This window comes from Pinus tabuliformis, chromosome Q, assembly GCF_031772625.1.
Source record: "Pinus tabuliformis cultivar Carrire ecotype Pingquan chromosome Q, CPIR1, whole genome shotgun sequence".
NCBI lineage: Eukaryota > Viridiplantae > Streptophyta > Pinopsida > Pinales > Pinaceae > Pinus > Pinus tabuliformis.
This window is the reverse complement of record NC_142296.1, coordinates 1,161,696,568-1,161,709,139: the sequence shown is the minus strand read 5'-3', so window position 1 is coordinate 1,161,709,139 and position 12,572 is coordinate 1,161,696,568.

Here is a 12,572-nt window from a genome sequence, read left to right as displayed (position 1 = left end):
TCCACATAAATAATAAATTAAAAACAATGGTTTTTAATTTGTTATTTAAATAAAAATAAAAAATTTGTGTGAAAATAAAAAATATTTTGTAGTGTTGTTTTTTTTTATTTAAATAAAAATAAAAAAAAAATTGTGTAATGTTTTGGATAATAAAAAAAATCAAAACCACACAAAATAATTTTTATTTTTATTTAAAATAAACATTTTTCCTTATTTTCCTTTTCATTTTTAATTAAAAAAAAAAAAACTAACTTCATTTTAGTGATAGTTTTTCATTATTAGGTTTTAATAAATAATATTTTGTTGATTTTATAATTTAAAAAAAAAAAACATTTCAACTTAAATAATAAATTAAAAAAAAATGTTATGTTTTTAATTTATTGTTTTAAAAAAAATCAACATAAAGAAATAAAAAATTAGGTTTTCATAATTTCTTTTTAAATTTTGTTGTTAAAAAAAAAAAAAAACTTAAAAAATTAAAAAAAAAAAAAATTTACAAAAATACAAAAAAAAAAAAAAAAAAAAAAAAACAATAATTTTTTTTTTTTTTTTTAATTCACAAAATTCACACAACTTTGAAAATAAAAAAAGGGGATACTTGGAAACACATTTCGAAAAACGATTGGAGGATTTTTACGACGATAACTTTAAGTTGGCATCACATCTTTCTGTTGTATGCTTTATCATGCACGAATATGCAAAACACAACAGACAATTCTAAGAGTTATCTGACACAAACAGGGAGTATTATTTTTCATGGTTGTGTTTAGGAATGGATTGAAATTGATATCATGAATTGAGTTACTTTCAACGCTTTCATTTTTCCTAAATCTGTTTTATTTGATATGAAATTTTTGCATAAGACTCATGAAGGAAATGCGCAATTCTTCTTGAACAAACTTATGTTTTCTTTGTACCAAGTTTTTTTACAGGTTACAGGATAATCAAGTGATCATAAGGAGATTACATTATGTGCACAATTGGTCTTCCAAAGACTAATTCATGAAAAAATTCTCAAGACAAATCCATCTCCACAACCACTACCTTCCACCTCCCTTTCTGAAAAGATTTTGAATCCCACCAATTGTACATCCATAAAGCATGACATTTCCATATCCATTTTTCACAGCAAGAGTTCTTATTCATCCACCATGCATTTCCTTACATTCATTTCTTACAAGCTTATTGCCATTTCCATTGTCTTCACCATTCCCCTTCATTTCCACCAATAAAACTCTGCTTGAGTCAAAGTCCTAGAGTCTATGTATCATTGAAAAAAACACCTAGAGGCTTGCATGCCTTAATGGCAAGTACTCTTGCCAATGAACAATGGGAGTACATTAATATCCCTTGTTCGTTGGATCTTGTAGGTGACTCGACTACGACAAATTTATTCGTACCTACAAAGATGTGTTAGGCATCCTGACTCCCATTGGAATCAATGGTGGGAGCTCTTGTGTTGGCTAGGGGCATTCATTAACGGCCACTAAGTCAACAACTTCTTGCTATGTTCGACATCAACACATTTAATCACATAGTAAGATTTGTGCCATTGAGCGTTGAAGACTTGAAGACTCATATTTTGTAGCAGATGAAGCCAATTTCTTTTCATTGTTTTTCAGTTTGTCATCACTTGAGGACAAGTCAATCAATAAGGCTAGGAGGGAAATGTAACTTATATATTTTGTATACCTTCCAAGCCTTATAGATTTTCAGCCATATTCAGCAGAATCATCAGATTCATCATCCAGTAGCAGAGATCCACCAACAGATACGACTTTCAGCCATGTTCAACAGACTCCTTAGATTCATCATCTAGTAGCAGATGATCCAACAGTCGATACGACAATACAGATCCATCTTTCATCCACAACTTGAAGAAGAAGCTTCAGATTAGAATTGTGGCAGCTGAACATGCATGATTCATCCACTTCCTTAGGTAAGTAAGGTATGATGTTTTCTAACCTTTAATCTTGAAATTCTTTTTAGATACTAAAATGATGATATTTGGAAAATATTCCACTATTTCACTATTTCCTTTCTCATTTAAAATTGCCAAAAACCATCAGTTGGGGAGGGGGGAATTTCACACTTCATTCTTTTTCCTCATTCATATTACATCTTAACCCACATAGTCTCCCCACAATAAAAACTACTACAAAATGATGAGCATATGATTGATCTCAACAAAGTAAATAATGATTGTAAACACAAAAACCAATCATTAAAAAGAGATCTCAACAAAGTAAATAATGATTGTAAACACAAGAACCAATCATTAAAAAGAGATCAAAGAAAATAATGATTGTAACACAAGAACCAATCATTAAGAAGAGATCAAAGTAAATAATGATTGTAACACAAGAACCAATCATTAAAATATGTCAATGCTTTGCAAACAAATAAAAGTTATCCAAAGATGTGCAAAGTTAAAAGGAAGTCCATGATTGAAAGATGTTTGTTACACAAGAACCAAACATCTTGTAAAAGGAAGCTCATTTAAGAATCAAATCAAATAAGTGATTGTAGTAGCTTGCATGAGGACATGCAAGAACTTCAGTTGGGGAGTATGTTGGGCTCCAAAAATGGCACTCATTACCATACATTTTTCACTTATGCTTCCATTATTTCGCTCACTATTCATCACCTTGTCACTCCATTTTCCCTACTATTCACCATTAATGGGTCTCATTTATATTTTCCAAATATTGTTTATTTTTAAGCATTTTTGAGAGAAATTCTTGATTAAATATTAGAAAATAATATATTTTACTTTATATATGGAAAGTGGGTTGTTTTGGTGACATGTGTAGGTTCCAAGGAAGCTTCCAAGGCATCTTTATGTGGCCATGAATGATCAAATTCGAATTTGAAAAGATAAGCTTCATGGAGGAGATCATGGAGGATAGGGTTATGTGTCATCATTGGTTGAGAAATATGTGGGTCAAAGGAGAGAATAGTGGGTCTACATTTATGAGGTTGTTATCTTAGTTTTTGTATAAATAGGAGCACCTCCTCCATTCCAAAGAGGAGGACTCTTAGAGCATTGTATCCAACTGATGATGGAATAGAATAAAGCTTCATTTTACATATATTTTCATTATGTAGTTTTAGATATAAGTTTTACATATATTTCCATTATGTAGTTTTAGATTTAATTTTCCTTAATGTAGTATATGGAATAATTTGTCTTGTTCTTAAGAGAATTGAGCTCACTCTAAAAGGATGAGAGAAACATTTTATTTCATATTAGATCTTATTTCATTTACTTGTTTAGATGTTTGAGGATTTGTTTGTGATTGATGAATGAGTTTTAAATTAGAATCTAATCAGCATATGAGAGGACAACTAAGGGTCTAAGTTAGGCTCTCTCTCTCTCTCTATTTGATTTGTATGATAATTGAAATTCATTCTTTTTCTTTTACGTTTCAAGTATCATATGAGGAGATACCAAGAGTCTAAGTTAGGCTCTCTCTCCATTGATTTATATGGTAATTGAAATTCATTCTTTTCTGTTTATGTTTCAAGTCATTTCATTTCTTATGCTCATGAATGACTCTTAGTTTAGTTTGGATTAGTACATGAGAGGACAATCAAGAGACTAAGTTAGTCTCTCTCTCTACTTGAATCTAAACAATAACTAAGTTCATTCTCTTGTTTTCATTTTAAGTTTTTTTAGTTTCATGTAATCAATGATTTCTCTATGATACTATAGGGAAGGACAACCAGGACCTCCTTAGTTAGGAGCCTCTTCCCTTGCATATTGTATTGAATCTTAAATAATTTAGTTAGACATAGAGTTAGTTGCCTACTCCTGCATATATTTTGCCGGCACCATCACAAGCTCACGAGTTTCCCTGGTCGATAATTTATGCAGCAATTTAAGTCCAATAAATTGCCCAACGGGGAGACTCTTTATTATAATGCGACATTGGGCCATGGCTGATCATGGTTCATCATGATTGAATTTCATATTGAGAGAATCTTTATCATAATGTGATGTTGGGCCATTGTTGACCATGGTTGATTTTCAATTTGAGACAATCTTTCTCACAGTGTGGCAATAGGCCATTGGATCATGTTGACCATGGTTGACTATGATTGACCTTGGTTGAGCATGGTTGACGATGGTTGATTTTCATATTGAGACAATTTTTGTCAAAATGAGACATTGGACCATGGTTGACCATGATTCACCATGATTCACCATGGTTGACCATGGTTGATTTTCATATTGAGACAATCCTTGTCACAATGCGACATTAGACCATGGTTGACCATGATTGAACATGGTTGACCATGGTTGATTTTCATATTGAGGCAATATTTGTCACAATGCGACATTGGACCATGGAGTTATAATTTATAAACCGAAGGAATTATTCATATTAAAATCCAAATGGATTAAAAACCCAAGGGATTAATATTTCAAACCCAAAGGATTAATAAACCCAAGGAATTATTAATATTATAAACTCGAGGGATTAATATTATAATCCTAAGGAATTTATATTAAACTCTATGATTAATATTATAAATCCTATCAATAATATTTTTTCCTAGGAATATGAACCCCTAGATTATTAAACCCAAGGGATTGATAATATAAACCCCAGGCACTAACAAACCGAAGTGATTAATACTAAAAACCCAAGCGAATGTTATTAAACCCAAGGGATTAATATTCTAAGCCCAAGGTATATAAACCCTAAGATAAATATTATAAACACTAAAACAAGCATGGTTGACCATGATTGACCATGGTTGATTTTCATATTGAGGTAATTTTAGTCAAAATGCAATGTTGGACCATGGTTAACCATGATTTATTTTCATATTGAGAGAATCTTTGTCACAATGCGACGTTGAACGATGGTTGAAAATAGTTTACCATGATTGACCATGTTTGCAATAATGCGACATTGGACCATGAGACAATCTTTATCAAAATTTGACCATGGTTATTAACCATGGTAGATTTTCATATAGAGACAACATTTGTCACAATGTGGCGTTGGACCATGGTTGACCATGGATGACCATGGCTAACCATGATTGACCATGGTTGACCATGGTTGATGATGATTGACCATGGTTGATTTTCATATTGAGATAATCTTTGCCAGAATGAGTTGTTGGACCATGGTTAACCATGATTGACCATGGTCGATTTTCATATTGACCATGATTGATTTTCATATTGAGACAACCTTTGTCACAATGCAATGTTGGACCATGGTTAACAATGATTGAACATGGTTAACCATGGCTGATTTTCATATTGAGACAATATTTGTCACATTGGGATTTTGTACCATGGTTGACGAAGATTTACCATGGTTAATGATGGTTGACGAGGGTTAAACATGGTTGATTTTCATATTAACAAGGGTACCTAGGGTTTCATTTGAGTTTTTCTTTTCTTCCCCGTTAATGAGTAACTTATATAATATCGTTATGTTCATTGCCATTATTGCTCAAATGATGTTAATATGGTTATTCTTTCTTTCTGAATAAGAATTGTTTCATTTTCCAGAGGTTGTTTTCAATTTCATTATCATAAGTTTGATAACTATGTATTATTTATTTAGGGCCTGAGACTACCTATTAGGATGCTAGTGACGGCTCTGCCTTTGTGGCTAACCCAAGTCCCCACCAAGGCTACTATACATCTTCACCTATAAGGTTTGCTCACAGGAAGCCATGTATCCCAGCTTGTTCATTGTTACATTAAATATTAATAAAATATTTTGTATACATTGAGTGTAAGTAATCGACAGTTTCAACAAAAGAATTGTTACTAGATGTTACAAAATGTTACTGAACTTTAATGGAATGTTATTGAACTCTAAACATGGCAATAAAAACTTTAAATTGAAATTCTCAGTGTGTTCTCTTGCTTTTTTTTATGACATAGTCCAATGCAACCTATGGAACAAAAATCCTCACAACCTGAGCCCACCTAGCCAATTTGTTCCTAGCTGCAAACACCAAGAAACAATAACACCATGCATCCAAAATTTTGACAGGGAGTCCACCAAGACAACACGCAGAGCACAACACCAATTTTGGTGGGCCCAACCTCCAAAAACACTGCAGCTCACACATCCAATAGCATGCAATTCGAGCACCATGCCACCCCACTTTTACCTCCATGACACTTCCTTCGTCGTCGTTTACACTTCCCTTCCCTCCAGTGGTTGACAAATCCTTTAGAGTAATATTTGTAACGCAACATTACATGTCCTATGCTCCATCCTAACAACGAACAATTGAGAGCCAACATATTTTGCCACGACGACTCGCACTTATTTTTTTATTTATTTTATTTACCATATGATATTTTTTCCATTTTTATGTTTTTCAATTAGAGTTAATTTTTCTTTTCATTAACTTTTATTCTTCATTTAATATTGTTTTTCTCTTTAATTAAATTTTAATATCTAATATTTTTATAGAAATTTTCTACTTAAATATTAATAATTTAATTTATATATATATAAAATTTAATAAATTGATATTTATTTCATTTAATTAAATTAATATCATTTTTTTATTAGATATTTTTCTTATTTCCTTAAATTAACTATTACTAATTTATTACCTTTTATTTATAATAATTTTTTAATTATCTTTTCCATAATATTTTTTAATTAGTCTTTTTATTAAAATAATTTATTTCTTTGATTAACAATAAATAACTCGCTTATTCTAACATATATTTGCAATTATAAAAATGGTTCATTTATTAAGAAATTAATAACTGAACGAACTTAATTAAATAAATTATGCCCTTCATGGCCTAACTAACCATTTCCTGGTCAATCTAGCTGTTATTATTTTAGCCATTACCTGATTTGGAAATTTGGTCATTGGACATTCTGCCCGATCTATTTATAATGCATAGCAAGATCTGCTCATTCAACTTGTCCTGACGTGAACCACACTGGTTGATTCGAAACGCGTCGGCAATAATATTTCTATGTGATTTTTGCTGAAGATTCTTCTCAAAATTGATATAAATCACAGAAGCCTAAATTTTCTAAATAAATAACTTATTACTTTTTTAATTATAATAATTTTAATTCTATTTTCTTATGGTTTTAATTTAAATGTTTTTCTGTTTTTTTAATTTTAATAATTATCATTTTTAACCTTATATAATATTTTTTCTTTTTTAATTATAAGTTTTTTTCCGATTTTTATTTTTAAATTAACACTACTGTTTATGATTATTTTATTCCACTATTCTATATTACTTGAATAATAATAATAAATAATATTTAATTATTATTTAAATTAATAATATTTAAAAAACATAATGAATATTAATAATTATTATTATTTAAATAAATAAATAAATAAATAAATAACTCACATTATTATTTTTATTATTCTATTTCATTGTTTTAAATTAATTAAATATTAATAATAAATATTATTTATTAAATAAAACAAATAATCAACAAATATTATTTATTATTTATTAAATACTACACTTTAATATTACACTTTAACACTTGTAAGCATCATCCAATGCAATGAGTGCTAAATGGAATATTCAAAAATCATGAGAAATTAGTCAGTTGCGACTACCTCTCGTGGAAATGGTCATAAACGAATGACTTACTTAACGTAGTTGAATCCAAAAAAAAAATGACATCTAATATATGCACTTTGAAAACCCCCAATACTTAATTCAATAGAGTGAAGGGAACTCTACTTGAATGGTTCATGAGATACAATGCTTGCTAAAGTTTTGTACATGGGGTAGCAAGTTAAGTGGGCTTGATTGTGGTGAAAACTCCACAGTTAAGTGCGCTTGAGCTAGAGGCGATCTGGGATGGGTGACCTCCCGGAAAGTCCTGGTTACCGGGTGCAAGCGTAGAAGTGATGATTGACGCTATGTGATTTATTTCACTAATTTCAATCCCACTTCTTCACCACTATGAGCATCACTTGATGCAATGAATGCTAAGTCAACTATTCAAAAATCATGAAAAATCAGTTACAACTACCTCTCATAAAAATAATCATAAATAAATGACTTATTTAACACCATTGAATCCACAAAAAAATATAAAAAATATCTAAATTAATTTCATTTCACATCACTGTTTTTTTATTATTCCACCTGTATCTCACTTTCTTTTCACTTTATTTCATTGGCCACCTCTAACGCTCAAACTAAGCATATTTGCTGTACATTCAATCGCGCATAAAAGGTCATTAAGCCTCCATATACCGAGAGTCGAAATATATACCTATAAGTGAAAAAGGTTTAAGACAACCATATATATTTAAGATAAATGGATCCTCTTATTATCCGGATAATTTAAAATTTAATCCTGACCATTAATGTTTTTGTGTTTGCAAATTATCCCTTTTTATTTATCAGCTGTAGACACCCATTGCAAGAACAGGTCATTCCACCCCCCCCTTTTTCACATACATTTACTCTCATCTTGGGGATTCCTCGCAAGTTCGTTTTTCTTTTCCGTCAACGACCCAGAGATCATTCTCCTACTCCAAGGTCGACCGGTGGAAATTCTTCACGCTGCGCATGTTTTCTCGGCCATTAAATTAACAATCTTGTGCAATCAGGCAGAGGAAGATGTGGATCACCTGTTTCTTAAATGTCCATTTGCTGCTGCGGTCTGGGATGGTGTAATGGATGAAATTGGCATTGCACATTATTCGACTCTTCTCACACTGAAAACATGCTTATTCATGCTCCTTGCCTTTATTCATCATTTGGTCCATCTGGAGATGCCAGAATGCTCTTATCTTCGACCATAAAATTGTTGTTGTAAGGGATGTTGTCATCAATTCTGTGGCCCTCTTCTCGGAATCATGGATGACAGTAAAAAAGAAATTGCTTTGAAAGATCAAACTCCGAGACATTGGACAAGTCTTGCCATAAGAGGAAGTGTGGGTGTGGGGCAGTCATTGTTATGGAGGAAGTGTAGGTGTGGGGCAGTCATTGTTATGGAACCGGGAAAATATTTCTATTTTTGGTGAGACGGGGATGAGAGACAAAGGGCTGAAATCATTACTCTTTAGGGAGTTATCACAGGTGTTAAATGGTTAGGACTTGAAGATATAACAATCTATGGGGACGCGAAGGGAGTCAAAGACTGCATTAAGAACTACACACTTTTTAACCCTCCCCTCTTAGCTAACTGGATGAGGAGAATTTGGCTACTGGTAAGCTCCTTTCATCACATATACAAAGAGCAGAATCAGATCACCGACCTCCTCTCAAAAAGAGGAATCACAAAGGATCCTGGTAAGATCCAATTCATTGCTTATGAACAGGGTGTATTGACTGATGTTGGATTCTTCTTCCATTCCTAGGAACAATTGGAAGAAAGAGACTATTGATCTTATGGGAAAACTTTGTCTTAGTTTACTTTTGTTGCTTGTCAATGTTATTTGTATAAAAACACTTGATTTTTGTTTGGCAGAAGTTTTTTTTGTAAGGATATAATGGCACTTGCTATGAAAGTGGTAAAAAAATGATTATAGGGATAATTCAGATATTTATGTAACAATTAGAAAATATAAGAGAATTGATAGAAATATACAGACGATCTCATAAATTATATACTCTCTCTTTATTTTTACTAATAATTATTTTTTCCCAAAAAACCATAATAACACAAAAACCTAAATATATTCAAAACCAGGAAAAAAAATGCTCAATCCAGAATCCAGAATCCTTTCTCGAATGCACTTCTTTCCGTACAATAAAGTTAACACCATGAAAAAAAATCCTCGTTAAACTACTGTTAAAGTAAAATGATGGGCTAACAACTTTCCATCTCGACTAGATTGTAAAATGATGGCCAACAACATTCCATCTCGACTGGATTGTATTCTTTGTGTTCAATCACGTGCGGGATCGAGACCATGCCTGGCCCCATCCAATCCCATTTGATTAATATAAAGGGGTTTTGCAACCAGCCACCTTCGGAGATAAATCAAGATACATGTTGCCATGTATCTCAGGGAATTAGAGAGAAGATTTTTATTGCTAGCAGATATTCTCATGATATAAGATATTCGCACATCTATTCAATGATACCAGTAGGATTTTTTGTAAATCAATTTCAAATACCAAAATTTCAGAGGCGTAGTGGCTAAAAAACAAGCAATGTAATTTGTGAATATCTCTAATCTCCACTTATATCCCTCAATATCCAACTACAATATTGTTTAAATTATTATGGGCTGCCCAATCAACTTTGTTTCATAATTTTATATAAAAAATTAAATTATTAATATCTTTATCTTATTAAAAAATATTTATAATTAGTTAACAAACATGAATATATATATCTATGAGATATCATTATATTCTAGCGTAATATATATAAACATTATTCTATAATTATAAAAAATTAAATAGATTTTAACCACTTAAATATTGTAATATAAAAATGTGTAGATTTATTTATGTGAAATATTAAATAAAATTTATATATATTATAGATTATTTTTAAAATAGTGGTAAATCTTATTTTAAAATGAATAGGTATTTTTTTAGTCATTAACATATCACATTTTATCATTATTATCTGATTATATGGTCACGCTATGTAATATGGTCAAACCATGGTAATCATGGACAACATGTTTGAGTATGCTCAACTATGTTGTCCATGGTGAATATGGTCATCCATATTCATCTATAGTTAAATATAGTTAAACAGTGACAACCATGTTCAACCATGGAAAATTGACTCGAGAAACCTTAACAATGGTCAAACCAGCTCAACAATACTTGACAATGGTCAAACCACCTCAACAATGGTCAAATCATATCTGCAATGGTCAACCATGGTCAAATCAGTGTTACAATGGTCATTCACATTCATCCATGGTCAACATGATCAACCATAGTCCACATGGTCAACCATATATATATTGTTACATGTTGACAACCATGGTCAAACCAACTCAATAAATGTCAACAATGTTTAACCATCATCAAACAACTCAATAGTGGCCAATCATTATCAAGCATAGTCAATATGGCCAACCATATTCATCTATAGTTAAACATTGCCAACCATGGTAAATCGTGTTCATTTATAGTCACCCTTTCTTGACCATAGTTAACAATGGTCAAACAAGATCAACCATGGTCAAAAGATGGTCAATAGCTCATCCATATTTAACCATGGTCAAACCAATTCAATAATGGTCAATCATGGTCACCCATGATTAGCATGGTCAACCATAATAAACATGGCCATCCATATACATCTATAGTTGAATGTTAAAAATGATGGTCAACCAAGCTCACCCAAAGTCAAACATGGTTAGTTGAATGTTAACAATTATGGTAAACCAAGTTCACCTAAAGTCAAACATGGTTGACCATATTCAACCATGTTCAAACAAGTTCAACCATGGTCAAGATCAACCATGTTCAAAAAAGTCAACATTACATTATGATGAACAAAAATTCAATGTTGTAATGTAACAAACAAAAACCAATGTCACAATATGATAAACAAATATTGGCATCACAATGTGATGAACAATAATTAATGTCGCAATTGATAAACAAACATTGACAATAAACAAATACAAAATCCAACATTACAATGTGAAAAACAAGTATAACTAGTAATTGCACCAGATGTTGCAAAGGAAACGCCATAAGGCAGTTGCGTAGGAAAGAGTAGAACTAAATTGTTATTCTTCCATGATGATAGTGAAAGCACCACCAGATGTTGTCAAACGGTGTAAGTAGAATTGTGAATCTTAGTTAAAGAGGGGTGTCGTAGGAAGTGCATCATTGACATGACAGGAGTATCCACAGTTTCACAATATTTCTTTTTGGTTATTTATTATAGTTTCCAAAGAATGCACTGTAGAAATAGAAAATCTCTAGAAGGGATCTCTATCCTTAGCAATTATTGACCAAAAGACCTTGATTTGGTCTTTTGTTGGAACATTCTTTGTTGAAACATCCATATGTATTTGCATTAGCAACACTTGTGTTTGAAGAATTTTACTACTTGAATGGTTGGAATTTATCCACACCCTATTTGTATATGCCAACTTTATTTTGGATTCAATATTTCCATGCCCTCTTGTGTGGTGTGAATTCATGTCTCTTATTATTTGCATTTACTATTCTATCTACAATTGCTATTTATCATTAGCAGATTAAATTGTTTTAAAAGATTGCTAATAAAACATAAGAATTAGGGTAAAAGTGATTGTAACAACATATAACGGTGGTAAATTAACAATATCAATGTACCATTCATTCAATTTATTACCAGAACCATAATCAATCACATAAGAAATCAAACACAATTTTTATAATGAGAAGGAAGTAGAATATTAGGAGGGAAACCCACTATTAAAAAGGCACAATACTAATCTTTAAATCAAGCTAGAAGATCTAGATGTATAATTTTGACTACTCAACTCTAAGTGCTTAGATCATCAATCAATGTGTAATTACAATTTCATATGACTATGTCTATTTATAGTCCAAATTCATTCCACAATGTTAATTGGTAAAATCAAAATTGATTATACATTATATG